This window comes from Protopterus annectens, chromosome 7.part0 (assembly GCF_019279795.1).
Source record: "Protopterus annectens isolate FY-2018-M chromosome 7.part0, PAN1.0, whole genome shotgun sequence".
Classification (NCBI taxonomy): domain Eukaryota; kingdom Metazoa; phylum Chordata; order Ceratodontiformes; family Protopteridae; genus Protopterus; species Protopterus annectens.
Window position 1 is genome coordinate 182,709,461 of NC_056739.1, and position 21,134 is coordinate 182,730,594.

The following is a 21,134-nucleotide window of genomic DNA, read 5'->3' on the forward strand; positions in this document are numbered from 1 at the left end:
ATATGGTGATATAGACCCTTCTATTCAACTTTAACCTCGTGTTTGTTTAATTTTGTTCATTAAGCAAAAACAGTTAAACATACAGATTAACTATTCACAGTAACTTGAGATCAGGAATTCATTTTTGATCGTATTATTGTGTTGACACTGACCTACAAATCTTCACTACTGGAGTATCTTATATATGCCTTCCATTGTTACGTGGCAGCATTTTCTTCACTCTCATATCCTACTAATACATTCTATGCAGCCCATTTTATTACCGTGAAGTTGTTTCTGATCTCCAATAGTTTTCAGTTCCATATTTTAATCTCTAGTCATTTTCCCCTGTCTTGTTGATGGTTTGTCTTTTATTTTTCTGTTTCGCTTTATAGCTTACTCAGCAACTATCAATACTAAAGATGGAAACCCTTTTACTTTTGTAAAGTGTTTTATTTTAACTTCAGCTTTATATTGTTAAATAATTTTCTAACTATAAGGATTAGCACATCGTTCATATCATTTTTGTGCTGAAGCAACTCCTTACATTCCCAGATTGTATGTTTCCAAGAACCTCTTTCTGAGCCATCACATCTTCAACCTGTGCTTTTTATCTGCAGGAAGGTTTTTTTTTTTTTTTTTTTTAAGTCTCTCAGGGGTATAGAAGTATTTGTGTAAACATTTCCATGCTAACATTCTAAATTTTCTTGATTTAGTTGCACATTTAAGATTAAGACATATTTCCCTCCCCTGCTCATCTGTAATATATTAATCATTCAATCCAATGCTCTTTTTAACTTTGTACTGTATTGTTTTCTCAAAGCTAATTATGCTGTACGTATCATTTTTAGTCTGCCGTCTCTGTTCTAGCCTCAGTTATAAAAATGGCTTTACACCCTCTTCATATTGTACCACATTTGCAAGTTAATCAGAATTTAGTAAAAAAAAAACAATTTCCTAGCTTCATCCTGTTTATCAACTCATCTCCTTTTATCATCTGCTCCCAAACGTTCAGTTCTTTGTTCTTTCTTTTGCAAATGCCCATGACATTCTGTGTCTGTCTTATTGCTACATGTAGTATAAGCTATTGGTTCTATTCTATTTTTCCAGGATTTAATTTCCTTTAACATAAAGACTAGCTAAATATTTATGTATACCAGGCTGCACATAATGTTCTTTATGTTCATTTCCTAGATCTGCCCAAATGCCTATGTGTAACCCTGTTGTCACCTCACACTATACCTGTTGTGCTTCCATCTGGACATAAAGTTTGTATTCAGAATCAAACATTAATCCAAGTTGTGTGGTCTTGTAGCATGCCTCCAAGTGTGAAAGCCCCAACCCACCCTAACACTTTGCCACTATAAATTTCCCTGTTGTACCTTTTTTTTTTATCCGAAAGAATCGCCTAATTTTTCTTTTTCATAATCTTCCTTATCTGATCTCTCAACTTGAAATGGCCATGGAGCTAGTGCTGGTTTTCTAGCAAGGGCTTTTAGTACTTGTTCTGAGGTAATTACAGGAAGATGTACTGAATGCATATTGGAGGAGAGAGCATGGAGGGTACAGAAGGAAAAGCTAAGTGTGTACAGTAATATGTTTGCAATATTGTCTGAGTCAGAGTGAGTGGTACCATTTTATACCAGCTCATCGTATTATTTGGTATTGAATCTGAGACTCCTGGCATAGTTAAAGAAGGATGTATGGTTATCTTTGGATGTGGTTACATTTAATTCAAATTTAGCTTTACAGGTTTTGACCTCTTGCCTTTGTTCATCATGTACCCTTTTGAGCTCACTTCTGGAGAGAAAAGATTTGGGTTTATTCTGAGGACTAGGGGTATTTTTTTTTATCTTGTATTGTTCATTAGTAAAGGAACTTCACCCAAGAGTTTTGCTTCTGAGCTTGCAATTGCATATTTGGTAAAAAGGGACAGATGCATTAATGTAGGAGTTTAACTGAGAATGTAGATTGGTGGTATAAGTAGCCATTTTAGCTTTGTGGTCTTTGTGGGGTAAAATTTCACCAGGTCTAAAGCAAGTGATAGGAAGTTAACACTGGAGAAGTCTCTGAAGACCGTGGGATTTTTAAGCATCTTAGGCTGTTGTCTTAGACAATATTATGGCATGGTGTTTAGATCTGACTTAAAGATGGAGCATTTACAGGAGGAACATTGTAATGGATTCATGTCCATAAGAACCAACTCTACTAAGTTTGAGCCAGCCCCTATGGGGCAGGGCCATGCATTAATTGGCCAAGAAATGGCAATGAAGGCCAGGAGCCATTATGCATATATTTGTGGCGTATGTTAGCAGATTTATGGACAGCTACCTGAAATCATTCAGAGTAATTGTATTTATGTTCAATAGTTGAACATTCTAATTCAGTGAGGTAAATTTTCTGAGATACAGGCATCAAAGAAGGGGTTCTGTAGTTAGCCACTATGAAAGATGGGCTGGCTTATATTTATCAGGATACAAAGGAGTTATAAATCATTATCTTGCCAGTCCAAATGTGAGGAAATAGGGGCATACTGTTTTTTATTTGAACACCTGTTAGATACACAGCTACCTTCAATAAAGAGTATAAGTGAGTGGTGGCATTAAAATCCAGTAAGAAGAGAATGTTGTAACTACTCTGGGATCTCTAATCTGAAGTTATATAGATGTGTGTTTTCAAGAGTAAGAAAAGCCTTGACAAGAGGCATATTTTTGTTTAGTCCTCTAGATATGTGCAGTAACACTTCAATATAGGTCTGATTTTACACAGCTTGGTTTATAAAGTATAGGAAACTGATTCTGCCTCAGAAAGGCACTAAACATGCAGGCACCCATAGGGGAGAGGTGAAGGCCATCCCTAGTGCAGCAGGTTGTAAGAGGATACTCACTCAGCCCAGCTGGAATAACACCATTTAATGAGCCAGATGTTAACGTTTTTGTTTTATTGTGGCATCATTTGCAGTAATGGTAGGATACTGCTCAATCATAGTTTAAAACCTACATATATGTCTCTGGTTATTAGTCATGTCTGTCCCCATATCGTTCAAACTGGAATATTAAAGGCTGTTCACTCCCACATGTGCGATAGCAAGGTCATATGCATATTTGTGGTGCCTTGGTGACATCCTAAATTTTGGCACCTGAGAGAAAGCTGGCAGCCACTCTTTCTTTTTCAGCCTGAGGAGAGGTGTGCCAGTATACCTTGTTGTTGAGTCACTATTATAAGGTTTAACAAGGATGCTTATATTTACGGAAGTATGTATTACCTGCCTTGGGGACATCTCCATACTTTTTGGGTAACCCAGTAGTATTTATGGAGGAAACAGTAGTGTGCTTGTTGGGAGAGGTGTGCTTTTGGTGCTGAGTTTGAGCCACATTATTTTATTACTTAGGAAGTCTAGTAAGTTTCCAGATGGATTATGTTTAGTACCTCAGCATATGTACATTTGGTCTTAGGTTTGTGATGTGGTGGGATTGATGTATAACATGTACAAACAACCTGGACACATGGGGGATGTGAGAAGTTTGCCTGCAGTTGAAATGTGTATCTGTATTTTTCACAAATAGAATCCATCTCTGGTAGCAGTTGGAGTTGTCTAACTATGAGTGAGTTCCTACACTGCTTCTGTGTGCTTAATGCAAGTAGGCTGGCAACAGAAGAGGTACAGGCAGATCACAGTACCATGGTATTTGGAAATTTTACAGTAGGTCTTGGTTAATATATTTAGATGGGGACAAGTACAGTGGGTTCTGAGTACTATGATCTTGGGTAATATATTTAGATGGGGGATAAGTACTGTAGGTTCTGGGTACTATTCAAGCAATAATAGTAATAATATCTTATATGTGAATGGAGGTCAGGTTCCATGCAAAAGTATGACACAGTCAAGACAAAAACATTTTCACTACTGTATGGCAAGAAAACAACACTAGTGCATAAAGCTTAGCAAGTATTATATGGCAGACATTGCTTTTGGAAGAGGTATCACAAAAACATAACTCAATATAAAGAGGTGCTGATATCCCAGAAAACATACAGCAGGGTTGCCACAGATGTGCAGGGTTGCACTAAGTGCAGCAAATAGTTAACAGCCATACGGCCAGCAATAAGTCAGCAGCCGATGGATAAAAGCTCAGATGCCACAGCTGTTTGCATTGGGGTTGCAGGTTGCTGCATTACAGACATGTGCAAGGTGTCAGTACATTTATCTTTTTCTTTGTATATAAACAACCATAAATGTGCATTGCAAATTGTAAGCACTAAATACAAGTTTCAGTTTTTATTTCTACATCTTTGTTAAATAGTGATTTGATAATGTGTTACTGTCAGTTTAAATGTATTTGTTGCTAAATCTGTTTATACCCAAGATAGTGCAGCTATGTGTAGATCATGTCCATGAAGATCAAGGAACAAAACTTGTACATGTAACAGTGTTTTTGGTGACTTTTAACATTTTGACATAGGTTCATAGGCGTGTACTAGGCTAATGGCCCTGGAGCCTTTACAAGCCTAGCCCATAGAAGTGCCCTGGCATCGTGCAACCCAACGTTAGTTCCCAGTGCCACTATCAAGTAGAGCCACTGGAGTGATCCCCAGAGTGAACTTTCTATTACCCATCAACTCATCAAGATTTCTCATGAAGAGTGACAGTGAGGTGCTCTGCTTGACATGCATGGGAAATCTGTTCCAGAACGTGGGCAGTCTCTAGGTGAGGAACCTGTCCCTCCAGCATGTTCTGTTGGTGTCTGGCGCGTGTGGTGTGGAGGGATTGGGATTTCTTTAGATGTAGCATTTCTAACAGAGCTGGGTCAGACATGGCTTTGTAAGTCAAGCAGAGATCGCCTCTAAGTAGGCGATATGAGACAGGGAATAGCTGGAGTATTTTGAGTCTGTCCATGCAGGACATGTGTTTAATGCCTAGGATCCTCTTCATGAGGTACTTCTGTGGCCTCTCCAGCTGTTGCAGGTGTCTAGTGAGGTACATGCCAAATGGGGCATAATACTCGATGATTGGTCTAATGAGGGAAGAGTAGAGAGAGACGATGATCTCTTTCTTCCTGAATGCAAAACCCTTGGTAATGAGATGTGCCACGTAGAAGGACTTTCTGACCACAATGGCAATGTGGTGGTCAAAGGAGAGGTTGCTGTCAACCTGTGTCCCCAGATCTCTTATAACACCTTCAGTGTTCAGTGGGCTCCCACTGATGTGGTAATTAATGGGAACTGAGTTTTTACCAAAGGTGATGACAACGCATTTTTTGGTGTTAAGCTTAAGGCTATGGTTTCGACAACAGTCTTTGATCTCAGTAAGGCCTTCCTGTAGGATGTCTGCATCACTTGGGGAGTTAATAATGGCTCCCAGTTTGCAGTTGTCTGCAGACTTGGTCAGCCAGAGTCTCTTTGTGTTGGCCTGGGCTTCTGAGAAGTAGATGCTGAACAGGAGAGGACCCAGGACCGATCCCTGTAGGACTCCACTCGTGACTGGTTGGCAGTCTGACTAGGAGTCCACTACTTTCACACTGTGTGTTCCATCTGTGAGCCAATTTGCAACCCACCTAGTGATACAGGGGTTGATGCCTAGTTTGCTGAGTATATCAACAATTCCTGAGTGAGGAATGGTATCAAAGGCCTTTGCCAGATCGAGGTAGACTGCATGCATTGCCTTACCTTCATCCACAGCCCTGGTGACTGACTCAAAGAAGTCAACCAGGTCGAGCAGGCATGATCTCCCATTCACAAAGCCAAATTGTGTTGGGTCTAGAGCTTGGAGATTCCCTATATCCTTGTTTATTAGGTTTATGATGTTGCGGTCCATAGCTTTACATATCAGACTTGTCAGGCTAATGGGGCGATGATTCCAATGGTCTGTAGTCGCTACCCCTTTATGGAGAGGAATGACTGTAGCAGTGTAGCACTTGGTAGGGACAAAGCCTGAGGTGAGGCTGTGACTGAACAGGGCACACAGATGTGGCGCCAGTTCACTTTGTAGTTCATATAGAACATAGCCATGGATATTATCGGGTCAGATGGAAGCTGTATTCTTGGCCTTGGACAATGAAACTTTAACCTGCGCTGCAGTAATGCTGGGTACCTTGCATTCTTCCGGTATTATGATTGGTCCTTGGGAGGGGTAAAGTTAGCACTGAATCTGTCAGCTAGTATTGTTATCAATATCTGTTGGTTCAGTATAGGAGATACCATTTTGCAGTAACTCAGTGCAAATCTGGGTATTGCCATGGAGGTTCTTGATATAGCTATAGAAGGCTTTGTGATTGTTTTTAGTGTCTGCCACAATTCTGCCTTCATAGCTGGCTTTAGAGGATTTGATGAGGGATCTCAACTTTTTGTTGAGCCTAATAAGGGAGTTTTTCCAGTCTTGGGACTTCACCTTTTTCTGCAACAGTTTATTCCTTCTGTTGTAGAGTTTATTAATGGCAGGGGACCACCAGATTTAGCTTCCTTTTTTTGGAGGAGAGTATCTTGGTTCTGTTGGGTATGGCTAATTCCATGCATTTATGCACATGTTCATACAGTGCATTGGGGTATGATTTGGCAGTCATGCAGCTATTTTCATTGGCATGGATGCTGTGAAGTTAGCCACCTCTGTTTTTAGGAGTCCAAAGTCAGCTTTGGAGACGTTTGCGGAGGGTGTGGGCGAGATGTGGATTTCCATGGTGATTAGTTTATAGTTGGATCTGACCAGGGAGGGGTTGACTAGTGATGTAGAGCAATGGTCGCCCATGTTAGTAATAATCAGGTCAAGGATGTTGCTTCCTCCAGAGGGGGTCAGAATGAGCTGGTCCAGGGCATTGGAATTGATGAATTCCAGGAAGCATTGGGCCAGTACATTGATGCTTGAGTAGTTTTCCCAGTTGATGGAGGAGTAGTTGAAGTTTCCTAGTAAGAGAGTGTTGGGTTGGACCTTGATAGATTCCAGGGTGCTTAGGAACATGGAGTGAGAGTCTAGGCACATGGTTGGGGACCTATAGCAGCCTATGACCTGGATCGCCATGTAACCCAATGTTAGCTGGAATAGAATAAAAAGTCATCTGTTTACCACTGAATTTTTGATGGTGCTAGTTAACTTTGGTTTGGATTTGAAGTTATTTTTGACTGTGCACATCAATGTGAAGTGGGTAGTGAGTATTTTATGGTGGTTCCCTGGAGGAAATAGCAGTTCTGACATAAAAATGGAGCTACTGATCCAGAATGCATCAGCCAGACTCAGCTGTCCCACCAAGTCCTCAAGTTAAGTTTGTACTATACTCATAATAAGTAATGAAATTCAATCTGCTGTCCCTGGCAAATGAAGACTCCCTTGAATTCAGTAGCTTAAACATTTTCCCTTTATGATATCATCAGACGGTGCCACCAAGAAACACAAAATCAGAAAGTAATCAGACAGCTGATCCAGCAAACAGTACATACAAACTCAGTGTATTAAACGTAATAAATATACCTCCACTAATGTAACAAAAGTAAAATCTACATATTTTAGAATCAGAAAACCCACTTTATGTGAAAAAAGCATAATTGCAACAAAAAGCATAATTGCAACAAAAAGAAGTCCCAGAAAAAACTTTGCCCTTGATCTTTAATGAGTATGTGTTTCTCAAACAGAGCAATAATGGCACATCTTTAGGACTAATCTGAAAAGGAGAAAGGAATGCATATTAAAAACGGGGGTGGGGTTCTTCCCTCCTTCTCCTGTTTTCCCAACCCCTGTCATTTTCAACATTAAAGCCACTGAGATCAATGTACAAAAAGTAACGTCACTGAGCTTTAGATACCACTCTGTGCCAAAACTGCTAAAGAAGGAGAATTCTAAATTACAATTCTCGACCCAAAGCTCATCAACCAATAACAAGACAGCTCCCTCAGCTTTAAACGGAAGCATCAGTGCCTGCCAGTCAAAGTAATGCAGGTGCAGGTCATACCTCGGCCCTAACAAACATTATGTACTGGTGCACCCATACCAAATCTGAATGTGTAGACTCTACATGTATACTTGGACTTCTTACCTTGGATCAGGCAGCATAATAGTGTCCACCAACTCACATTCTTAAGCTGTATGCAGAAGACATCTGGTACTTTTGTTTACACTTTACACGTAAATGCAATGCAGTGTCGCTCAGTCCACAGCCCAATCCATCAAACAGCTATCAAACTAGAATGTGATGTCAAAGCCAATACATGTAATTATTTAATTAATTAATAAATAAAAGGATGGGAAAGGGAAGAAGTCATTCCTGATCATCCTCCCATGTGACATGAATTCAAACCCCCACCTCTAATTTACACCATCATGGCTCTACCTCCTGACTTAAAATGACATCAAAGGGGGAAAAGCATTTAAAACCAGAGAGAAAGAAAAAGCAGTTTTGTTTGCTAATGTGGGAAATATGACCACCCAAAAGTCATCCTGTTCTTCTTCATGAACCAACATATGTGTTCCCTCTTCTTCCTAGTCCAAACATGTCTCTCAACACAGCCAAGAGTACAGGTAGATACAGGTAGAAAGTGTGCCTCCTCAGTCCAGACTGATGCTTAAAATAAAAAAGTCAAAAAGAAAAGAGCCACAATGTTTTATTTAATAGTATTCATTAGTGTGTATGGACTCTGCAGTCATTATAGCATAATTTACCAGGCAGTCATTAACGCATAAGTGTACAGTTCTAAAGTCTCCTTTTCTTTCCTGGAGACTGAACATAACTGCATCAAGAAGCTACGCATTTTGTTTAAACAGGCTAAGTAGTTCAATCTGCTTCTGTGTTCCACTATTTTACAGTATCCATTGAATAAATTGTAAGTCCAGCATCAATTCAAATGATTGCTTCATGAGGAGAATTCAGTCTTTACCTTCAACGGCAGTGAGAGCTTCAAGATGGCAGAAAAAAGTGGTGAAATGTTTTCTTTTGGTGGCAGAGCCTAAAACCTGGAAGAAATTTACTGTAGTACGAAGAAATTGACTGTAGTACATACGAGTCTCGGCAGAGAAGTCATGACTCAGAAGACTCAGAAGATTCATTAGACGTTAACCTTGCACACCCTCCCATGTGGCCAAAGACATTGCAAGAACTTCCTCTTTGATCACACAAAAATGGTCATTTGGACTAGAAAAGTATTGCTGCAGACTGCTGACAGCTACCCTTTGTAAACATTTGGTGGGCACTTTAACTACTTAGCTTGACTGTAGATGGTCCCATCTACATGGACAACTGCGGCCTCATAAATGTCACACAGTTCTTCACTTTAACCTTCCCAAGGACTGTGGAAAACTGAAGATTTTTGTTTCTAGTGCTGTTCTCTGATTTTATTATCTGAGCTTCCACATGGTCCATTTCACTTCAGCTGCTGCTGGCTGATGCCTAGTTTCAGTCTGACATTTCAGTGATTTGTCACAGTACTACCATGCCCTCGTCAAGCTATTTAACATTAACATTAATTTAGAATTTAGTGTGACCAGCTCCATCATTATAGATCATGGAGTTGTACTTTACAAAGAGCTGCTATCCATGTCATTGCTCCAAGCATATGTTCCCGATGTTCTTCATGTTTCACTGTTGCAGTCATCACATTTGGGTTATCCCTGCCAGGGTAGCCCTCGGCCTTGCAGAATACCAAAGACTTAGTATGTCTGCGTCGGTTGCTGTTGCTTGAGGACTGACATCAGGTCATCAGTAGTATAAAGTAAGCAGCCAACACCATTACATCAGTCTTTCTTGCCAAGGAGCCCGAAGCAGAAGCAGTTCGCATGAGTGCCGGTCGGCTTCTACCTGAGTTTTCGTCTACTGAATTGAAGCTGAAGTCTTCTAAAGCTAAGTACCCCACTGGGGATCCTTTTTTCTTGCACTAACTGATGTCAGAAAAAGTTAATAATTGTCTCGCCTGTGGAAAATAAATACCACACCAAGACTTCCACTCTTACTGCGAAACTTGTTTAGGCCCAGACCACAACATCCCTCATTGTCGCTTCTGTGCTTTGTTCAATGCCAGAACTGTCGGGCCCTTATTGTAGCCAAATATTTTCGCTTACAGTCCTCAGATTCCAATATGGCTTTGGTAAGCCATCCGATAGCCGATCTTCCAAAAAAATGTAAAGATAGAGACAGCACAGGTCCAAACATACCGACGACACTTCCGTTAAGCTAGTCGTCAGTTCTCCGGTCCTCAGTGAGGCACTTTCACAGCCCCTGATGCCTGCTTCTGTTGATTTGCAGGCCACTACCAAGACCCTTTCTGAGTACGGTATGCCACAAAACTCTTCTTCGACTAAGGATCCTGTGGTTGTCTCAACCTTGGATGGGTCTGGAGCCACTGAGCAGCCACCAGCTTCCGAGGAAGGCCTTCACACTACCGAATCTTGATGCAAACTGACGTCTTCTTTCGCAACTACCGTTCTTTCTAAAACTACTGAGTTTCTTAGGCCCCGGGTACAAACCACACCCAAGAAACTGACGACCCACTCTCAGGCGCCTGCTACCTTGTCTCAGTTTCAAATGCTTAAAATGGCAGAAGACCTTATCATGCTGATCAGGTAAAGCTAAGTTACCCCCTCCAAAAGTCAAAGAGATCTGTCCCCTGTAGTTTGTCTGAACAAAAAAATGTCTTCCTTTCCTGCTTGGGCAAAATCTAAAGATTTGCAAGAGTTAATGCATTCTGCAAGTCAAGTAACTAAACACACCTTGCACTGTGGTTTTGACACCCTAGAATCTTCTTGCAGGGTAGCAGTCACTGGATCTGTCATTAGAAGGCATGCATGGTTTAAGGAATAGCCCCTGCCAGATCATGTCAAATCTAAATTGTTGGATGCCTCCTTGCACAAAGATAACTTATTTGGCACTAAGGCTGAAGAGGTTTTAAAAAATATGGAAGAAAAAGCAAAATATATGCAAACAGTTAAGGATTTCTTGCAAGTCCAGCCCCCTAGGTTCAGCAGGCATTGTCCCTCCAAACACTGGTCCTTTCCTGCTCCCGGTAAACTGGCTCAGCCTAGGCCCCATGAAAGCAGACCCCCCCCCCCACTAACAGCAGCCCCAGGGAATGCAGAAATCTAAGTAGTGGACTACCTGCACTTCAAAACCAGGGAGTTGTAAGCCACCCCCTTATGGTAAAAACTCGCAATGACTCATCTCCTCCACCACCTCCCTCTGCCCACCTTCACTTACCCCTAGGAGGAAAACTCTCTTTTCACTCAAGCACCTGGGCCACCATTACCAAGGACCACTAGGTTCTGAACATGGTGTCTCAGGGATACAAATTTTCCTTCCACACACTTCCACCCCCAAAAGGGTTCCCAGATCTACTACCAAATCAGTGGGCAAAGGCTCAAAAGCAAATCCTTTTCCTGCTCTCTATGAGGGCAGTAGAGCATGTTTCTGCAGAACAGATAGGCCAAGGTTTCTACTCCAGACTTTTTCTGTTGCCCAGAAAAGAGGGCACCTGGCACCCCATCCTCAATCTATCCATTATAAACACCTTCCTGGTGATCCCAAAATTCAAAATGCTCACCCTCCAGCAGCTGCTACCCATGCTCTCCAAGGATGCTTGGCTAGCCACCCTAGATCTAAAAGAGGCCAAACTCCACATTCCTATCAGGGAATCATGCAGGAAATATCGCATCTTCAGGGCAGGATCTCAACACTTTCAGTTCTCTGTGCTTTCCTTTGGCTTATCTACTGCTCCCAGAGTTTTTTACAAAATGTCTGGCTCCGGCCATTGCCTTTTGCAGACAAAGAAATATTCAGATTTACCCAGATGACTGCTTTATTCAGGCAGATAGCCAGGAGAAGCTGCTCAAGCACCTGACCTTTTTAAAGACCCTACTAACCTCCCTAGGGTACACAATCAATGAAAAATCCAAACAGGTGCCCACCCAAAGGATAATCTTCCTGGGAGCCCACCCAAAGAATAATCTTCCTGGGAGCAAGTCTGGACACAGCTTCCCAGATGGCATACTCCAGAGAAACAAATTTTCCTGATGGCCTGCTTCACTCAGCTAGTCACCAGGCCCCAGCTAACTGCAAGGAAGATCCTGCAAGCTCTGGGGTTCATGGCATCTTGCATTCTACTCATTCCATATGCCAGACTGCATATGAGGAAACTTCAATGGTACCTAAAGAGCCTTTGGTGCCAACACTCTCAAGACCTGAAAACTCTTCTACCTATAATTCCTTGCCTCAGAAAAGATTTTATTTGGTGGGCAGCAGCATGTTCCCACAACAAGGGAATGCCTTTCTCCTGACCCCCTGCCACCCAAACCCTCACCAGAGATGCATCAGACTACGCTTGGGGTGCACACCTGGATGGCAGGTGCATTCAGGGCCAAAGAAGCCCACAGCAAATCCCTCTGCACATCAGTCAAAAAGAGATGATGGCTGTGCAGCAAGCCTTGATAGCTTTCGAGCCCCTTCTTTCTCCAGGGGCTCTCCTGATCAAAACAGACAAAAACACTGTGATGTGGTATATCAACAAGCAGGGAGGGCCTCACTCTTATGCAGGCTTGTCATGACCCTTTGGCACACAGCCTCTGACATGTAACTACACCTGTTAATACAATTCCTACCAGGCTCTCTCAACTCTCTGGCAGACCATTTAAGCAGAAATCTTCTGGACCCACATGAGTGGCAACTCAACAAAAGTACCTTCACCCTAATAACTCAGAAATGGGGAACCCCGAAGGTCAGCCTCTTTGCCTCCCACACCAACCATCAGATCAGCAAATTCTGCATGGCTTGAAAAGTGGATGCCCTGTCCTTCCCCTGGGTCAGTCTATCAGTCTATGCCTTTCCTCCCCAACCCCAGAGTACTGCTCAAAATAAGGGAGGAAAAACCAAGGACCATTCTCATAGCTCCAGACTGTCCCCGGCAGCACCAGTACCCCTTGCTGCGCAGCCTGTCCTCGCTACCCCCATGGCATCTTCCTCAGATTCCAAACCTCCTGACTCAGAGGGAAGGGGAATTCTTGCATCCCCAATTACAGACACTCAATTTGGCACCTTGGCTTATTCCCTAACCCCGAACTAGTCTGCCAACCTCAGTAAACAGGTTCTGGATGTTATCCATGAGGCCAGATGTCCAAGCACCAGAAAGTCTTATGCTGATAAATGGATATGGTTCTGCATCTGGATCCAGGCTAAGGGAGCCAATATGGCACAGCCCTCCCTCTCATACTGGATTACTTAGCTGATCTACTACACTGTGGCCTCTCTTTCTCCGCTGTAAAAATTCATGCCTCTGCCATTTCTGCTCATTTTCCCACTGAACAGTCCCTTTTCTCACACCATTTGATCAAACAGTTCCTAAAAGGGGCTAGCAACTTGAGGCCACTCAGAAGGGCACCAGCACCAGCTTGGGACCTTAACTTTGTATTGGAAAAGCTCATCCTGCCTCCTTTCAAACCAGCTTTTTCTCCTGGAATGCAGCATTCCTTCTGGCTGTCACTTCAGCCAGAAGAGTCTCTGAGCTGGAAGCACTCATGGCTGTGGAACCCTTCATCATCTTTCATGCAGACAGGGTATCCCTCAGAACTAACCCATCCTTCATGCCCAAGGTGGTGTGCAGTGTGCTCTCAACCAATCCATTCATTTGCCTACCATTTTTTCCTAACCCCCAGAACAAGGGGGAAAGGATTTTTACTCTCTAGATAGAATCTGAGTTTTCTGTGCACATCTAGACAGGACTAAATCCTTCAGAAAGTCTGTTCAATTACTGGTTAGCTTTGCTACAGGGGCAGAAGGCAAAGCGATCTCCAAACACACCATTTCCAAATGGATAGCACAATGCATTCATTTCTGCTACAAACAGCATGGAAAGTTTCCCATAAGGGGGTCAGGACACACTCCACCAGAGCAGCCTCAACCTGTGTGGCTTTCCTCAGAGGACTCCCCACCAGGAACATCCTGGAGGCTGCAACCTGGACATCTGTTCACACTTTTACCAAGCATTACCACGTGCCTCTCCTCTCCAAATCCAGGGCAGGGTTTGCATCTGCAGTCTTGCAGGGCATCCTAGCCAGCCCCTAGTTTCATTGACTGCCTCCACACATTTCCTCAGCTTTGGGAATCAACCCAAATGTGATGACTACAACAGTGAAACAGGAAGAACATAGTACAGTTGTGTACACTTACCATCAATGTAGATCTTCAAGTGTATTCACTGTTGCAGTCCTGGTTTCCCTCTGCCCATCCCCCTTTCTCCTTTTATTACCATTCTAATTTGTTGTTCTCCTTTCCTTTCAAGGGACTTATTGGTATTTATTTTCCACTGGTGGGGTTCTTCCACCAGACCCTGGCCTCCTACTTGGGGGCTCCTGACAAGTTAAGAAAAACTGATGTAATGGTGTCGGGTGCCTTACTTTATACTACTGACGACCTGATGTCAGTTCTGAAGTGACAGCAACCGACGCAGAAATACTAAGCCTCTGGTATTCGGGCCAGCTGAGGGCTACCCTGGCAGGGATAACCCAAATGTAATGACTGCAAAAGTGAATACACTCGAACATGTACATTTATGGTAAGTGTACACAACTGTCCTATTCTTATGTGGCAGAAGGCTTTACTGAGTTTGGCCACTGCCCATGTGGCAGATCAGAACAGGGTTTCTTTTTAGGGCCTGAATGAAGTATCCACCTGCTTATCACTATAATCAGTGTTTTAAAATCTGCTACTGGTAGCTTGTTTAATAACTGCTGGAATTCAAATTAAGTATTTTTCTACCTTGCAATACTGGAAAGGTGGAGCTGAACAAATGCTTCCTGATCGCATCTCTTCTGAAAGTTCCTCACAATTACTTTTTGGTGGATATTAAAAATACAGTCTGGTTTTTGCCAAGTAAAGCATCCATTTGAAAGTTTCTTTTTTTTTTTCATTATCTAACAAGATCATGGCTAGAAACATACCTTTGGATTAGTCAACCTACCTTAAATATACAAAATCTCAAATACAAGAGCCTTATCCCAAAGAAGTGAGTGGTGGTGGAACAGCAGTATAAACAGTAGGTCACTATTGTTTTGCCATTTTTTACCATATAGCTGATAACAAAGACTCTGGAGGAAGTTCTTGCTGGCTTCATCTCCCAGCCAGACCTATGGAGTGGTACTAGTGTTGTCTTTGTCGGCCCCCATGGGACTGGTCATAGTGAGAGGCTGATGTAGCAATAGTATCATACTTGAGTCTGACCGCAAAAATGTTAAATGATGTAGTGCAAGTTAAGTAACAAAGGGCTGAGCAGCCTGCTCTGAATCCTGCTTATCTATTCAAGGATTGTATTATTATTGTGTCTATTGTCTGTCTTTGCTGCTACAACTATGTGGATATTCAGGTGTGCTGTTCTATTCATCTCTGATAGGGTAGAGGTACGGTGAAAGAGTTTAACTGCTGTGTTTAAGTGCTTATACTTTATTATGTACTTAAAAGCAGCTAAGACATTTTGTGAATGTTCTCTACTCTGGGAATATAACATTTGTAACAGATAAAGTTTATTTATTCTCCCTGCCATCAGGTTCTAGGTTAAAGATGAAAAGTGAATATGGTAAAGGAGCAGGTATAGGCAGCAGCCCGGCTGGGATTTCAGGTACATTGATTTCATGAGTACCATTCAGGGTGTCCTGACAGCTTTTTATCCAAACATTATCCAAGGGTTAGTCTACTAGCTCAGAAGGTAGAGGTGTACATATCTCGTTTACTAGTAGTCTGATTACATGGGTTTAACAGAATCTGGTTACTCAAAGCTACTCAGTAAATTGGGATCTGAGCATTTTGAGATGGGTGTGTCTTTCTCCAGGGATAGAATTGACAGGTATGATCCGTTGTCATTGTTCTGGGAAGTCCCTGCATTCGACTGAAGAATTAGCACTGTGGACAGACATCTCATATGCAGCAGCACATGTTCATTACCACAGTAGGCATTTCCCTGACCCTATGAATACAAATGTGACCAGCTGTGCTGTGGATGGAACTGCCCTGCCACTGACCACAGGATAAAGCAGTCTTCCATGGTGCGCCTGCTTCTTGTTGAAGTACAGTTTCCCATCAGACCCTGTCACTGGGAAAACCAAGCCCATTGGGAAGTACTAACCCAATAAATGGCTTGGAAACCCCACTGATGCTAAATTATTCAGAGGAGATAAGTCGTGAAACAAACCGGACCACTGTTCCAGAGATGCCCAAGTTATCAGTATTTCATATTTAAGGAAATTCATGTTCCATACTGCAGTGCTTATTTTTTCAAATGTTTCTTCAAGTACTTTATCATCAATATTTATTCTTTGTCAGTACAAAATTAAACATCCTTGAATTCTGTTCAGCATTTTCTTCTGAAGTCCTATGAAATGATGAATTTTTTTTGCTCCATTAAAAGAATGCTTTGAGGATTTTTGTGAAAAAATCCAGTTGTCTTAAAGTATGTTGAGCAAGTGTTTAATGTGTTGTGGCTATCCATGTTGAATGTATTGCTAACTGCATTAAAGTTTTATCTTGCAGCATGGCATTTTGGGCAACAAACTTACACAAGCACACGTCTGGTAAGCTGTGTGTTAAACTTACACAAGCACACATCTGGCAAGCTGTGTGTTAAAATGTTCACTTAAGCTTCTGTATCTAAATCTTCAGTACTACGCGATAGATATGCCTTCATCAGTGCACCTGAAGCATGCATTTATTTTCATTTTTTGGACTTTACATTGTTAATGAGATCTTCAGTCTTCAGTGAAGTGGTATTAAGTGATCTCCTTAGGTTGATCAGTGCTGTACCTCTCAACTGGACAGATATTCACAGAATGTCCAGATGTTTGCTTCATATTTTGGTCTGTTCCTCACAAAATGTGTGGTTTTCTGGCAAATTACTGAGAACTGAAATCACTAAATAATGACATGCGTTTGAGTTTCAGATTCCATATCCTTCAGAAAATGCACGCTAACATATGTTTCACAAAAAATACCCATTCCAAGGATGTCCACTTTCTCCACTTTTATTCTTTTAGGTAATGGAGCCTTGGGCTAATTTGATTATTTGAAATAGAAGAAAATACAACATCAAAAATTCAATTAGTGATTTTACTAAATATGTACCCAACTCAGGTCAGATAACTTATTTAGGTATAATACTATATCTAGATATTATTAAATTATATATAATAATAACTATAATATTTGTTTTTATACAAAATCAAAATAACTATCAAGAAACTGAATACACTAATGTTAAATTATTATCTCTTCTATTATAAAGTTATTACTTTATTAATAGATAATAATCTAAAGTACTGGTATCCTGATATCTGATAATAAAGTTAGAAACTTGCTGGTTAGAGGTTCAGATCTTTAGACAACATCTCATTGATAGAATTTTTATACACCTTTGATGATGATTTTAATTATTTGTATAAAATTGTTATGAGTTTAAAATGCACGCTAACACAAATCCTGTTATTCTAACAACTTTGTATAAGAACATAAAATATGTACTTATTTTTCGGCCTTTGCTACCCCCACCATTATTTTAGGCTTTAATCGGATGTTTTGATCTAAGAAATTGAGAGGTATGATTCCGTCCACCTTCCAGAACTTAGTTCTGTAAACAAACTGATAGATTACCTATAATTTTTAGAAATAACATTTCTTCACCTCAAAGCATTAAGTAAAAATAGAAGAACAATCATTTTGTTGACTTTTTTCCTGCCAAAAACATCACTTGTGAATTGTATCAGTCAGCATTATTTTTATGTCATACTTTAATTCACAGGTTTCACCATGATAAAATGATGCTAAATAATAATTATAGTCTCTCTCATTCCTTTATTTATATGTACCTTTCCTTCTATTTGAATGCATACACCCTAGACTATAATTTATAAGCTTTGCTATTCATACATTTGCAAGTACTTAACATTTTGTTCAGGAGTACATCTGAGAGTAAACTATTAGTGTGCCTAAAAGGTAAGTTCAGTAGAAATAAATTGCAACATTCGATGTGTCACTGCATCTGTTGATTGTAGCACACTTAGATCCTGAATGTGAAAATTAGATAACACAGTAAAGCTTGTTAATTTTTCTCATTTGTTTAGGTAGCTTGTATTGCACCATATATTGCTGTACAGTAATGGGCAGGAATTGTACTTAGAGTTTCTGAAGCTTGATGTACAAGTGATTACTAATGCCATGATGAAGAGTCACTCACGTTCCATGAATAACCTTTCAGTGTTCGATGACCAGCTTCCGTAATAAAAATCTAAGGCAAGTATTAACATGCATTCATTGGCAATGTTAGTCTGTCAGTGTACCTAATGGATAGGATATATTGCTCTGTTTTGTTACCTGTAAATAACAGAAGTGATTTAAATAACAGTAAAACAAGTAGTTTTGTGGAATATGTGTGTCAGCAGCAGTTGTGTTTCGTTCTGTGAAATGATTTGCGCTGGAACTAGGCAATGTTTCAAGGCTTGTTACTTGCCCTGTACTTAACATAGATGAAACATTCATAACAATTGCTGCAAACAAATGTTTCCATCTGCATTCTATCTTTGTCATGCTGATCTAGTTGTCAAAATGCACTGCTGATGGTAAGTCTGGCCAGCAAACAGTTGTGGTTGTCAGAATGGTTGTCGGAGCCTGCATCTGCCACAGAACAGAACTGCAGCAAGTCCTGTTTCTGAAGCGGCTTCTGATCTGATACAGTACGTTTTGTTCTTCACATGACAGCATTTCAAAACTGCTGTTTGTGTTGGAGTGCAGTCTGTGTGTGTGCCTTTGTTCCCAGTGCCACACCACATCATTGCATAATTACTCATTATGTGGAGCATTAAGGTCTGACATGTTGGGAATACATTTTCCCAAAGGGGTTGCCATGCCTAAATTCACTAGTTTTTTTTTCTGAATTAAGGAAAGGAACATATCTGAATAGCTGTTTTATCCCCTTACACATTTTTAGCTTTTAGTAACCCATCTAGCCCCCTCACAACACATCACTGACCTGTCATTTTTCCACAGCACCACTTGACTTTCAGTGTTATAGATCACCTTGCAAATAAGCCTGTTTTCCTGGGTAAGTGCATTTTTATAACCTTGCCATATTATGTCCAGGTGAAGAGAGGCATGGTTGCATGCTAGCATCCATTTTATATGGCTGGCTTATAATTTCTTGTATGCCCTTAGTTTCATGTTACCTCTTGATCCTTGGTTCATGCTCATGCTGCCCAGGCAATGAGGTGGTAAACCTGCTGTTCTCCATCAGGAGGTTAATCCCAAGTGAAATTATTCATTCTCTCCCCTCCAAAGTGTGCAAGCCGGCATTATCAGCTCCATCGCGCCTCCAGCTTGCCAGATTCTAGTAATTCTAAGCTTATCTCATTATTCAAACACCGTTTGACACCTTAGTCAGGACTCTGTCCCTCGTACCACTGAACTAGCTGTGAATAAGTCCCTTTTAATGCATGCTCTAGATATTATATTTTTTCTGTAAACCTGTTTTGCACTTTGATGTCTTTGAATATTTGATTTCTTTTTTTAACTGACAAATCCCTTTCAGCACTCAATATGCTCTTACTGGTAGAGCCCCCGATAACAGATTATCTACACAGGATTGAACTCGTTTTAGACTTCCTGCACCTCGGTCTGCATCTGATGGACACTGTGCTGAAATTACAAAGCTTTGAATTTTTTCAAGTTATACTTGCTAAAACATTGAGCTTGCATCCAAAACTAATACTTTGCATCTGCAAACTTATTTGTAACTGTATCCAGTGTGGGAAATGCTCTCTAACTAGTTTGTCTTTACTGTCTATGTACACCCACTGGCTTCCATCTGGCTTTTCTATTATGCTAGAGTTTTCCCTGCTTGTTGGCTCTGTTACTTTTATATGTCATGCATTTGTTCAGCTGTATGAAGTTTTTTTTAATTAATTATCTTAAAGTGATCTGCCCATAAAAAACCCTACCTTTGCAATACACTAGATTGTGCAAAATGTGCCAAACAACATTTCAGCAGCATTTTGAAAGGTGTCTGACAGCTGATTTTGCAGATGGAAAAGCTTTTTATATTAGTACTTTCCATACAAATATGCCGCTGAACTTAAAAGTGAACTTTAACCTCAGTGGCATCATGGTAGTGAAAGCATGATAGACTTTAATGAGCACACTGCTGCACGTGTGAAGATGTACCCATTACAGTCTCTGGACTTTAGAGCATGGTCTGCCTACAGTGACATCAGGATGGACCACAGTAGACTTATTTGGGCAGTAGCTTAATAGAAAGTCTACAAAATTTTGTATAAAAAAACAGCCCAAACAAATATTAAATTACAGCAATGTAGCTACATCATGGCACTTAACTCACTAGATGCTGCACTAGACTTAAGATCATGACCAAATCACTTTCAGATAAATAATACTTTTCTTGTGAGTGAATCTTATGATTCATGCATATTTGGGGGGTATGCTGTCCTTTCAGACTACTTGTCCCATCAAAAGCATATTTATACCGACTTGGGACATCCTAATTGTTCACAGATGTAATTGCTCGATTACCATGTTGCTTCTGCTCACATTTATACTCAGAATTTATAGCACATCAGTTGTATTTGTGGCGGAAATAAGAAAATGTCAGTTGTCCTTGTATTTTAAAGGCAGCTTAAAGAATCCAAAGGTCATAAATGATTTGCTCTGTATACATAATATTGACAGTTTCGGTTCCTAGCTATTCACTTTTTAATGAAAACTTCTAAAAATATTTTATGGCTTCACATTTGCTTCTGCCCTATATTCCAGTTAAACTTTAATTTTACTCTGTCAGTTTGCACTTTAATATGCCATGCATTCTGTTTATTATGTACAAAATTATTTACAATACCATAAACAAATGCTGCTTATTTTTCCATTCTGAATCTGATGAGAAACTCAGACTTTTTTGTTAGTTTCATCAGTGTTTTGTGATTTTATACATTTTCTGTAACTACTCTGTTTATCATAGTGCATTTTCTATGATCATATCATGCACTGTCAGTCATGTAAAGCAAGTGATTCCATACCTTGTACTAAGTATCTTACAGTATTCATCCTTGGTAGTGTAATATCATGAATATTCAATCATGAATTCTCTCTGGCTCTTCATGGCCAGGATTGATAAAAGATGTTAAGTGCCAGCTATACTGCACTAATGTG

The 21,134-nt window shown here is 40.6% G+C and overlaps 1 protein-coding gene across 3 annotated transcripts in view; it reads left to right on the forward strand.

The window, feature by feature from the left end:
- The window catches only part of LOC122806336 (alpha-1,3-mannosyl-glycoprotein 4-beta-N-acetylglucosaminyltransferase C-like), a 503,760-nt gene that overhangs the window by 344,012 nt on the left and 138,614 nt on the right, over positions 1 to 21,134 (forward strand). For all 3 annotated transcript variants that reach the window (XM_044076661.1, XM_044076662.1, XM_044076663.1), the window contains one exon: positions 18,044 to 18,212. The gene's annotated coding sequence lies outside the window, so the exon portion shown is untranslated. The remainder of the gene's footprint in view (positions 1 to 18,043; positions 18,213 to 21,134) is intronic.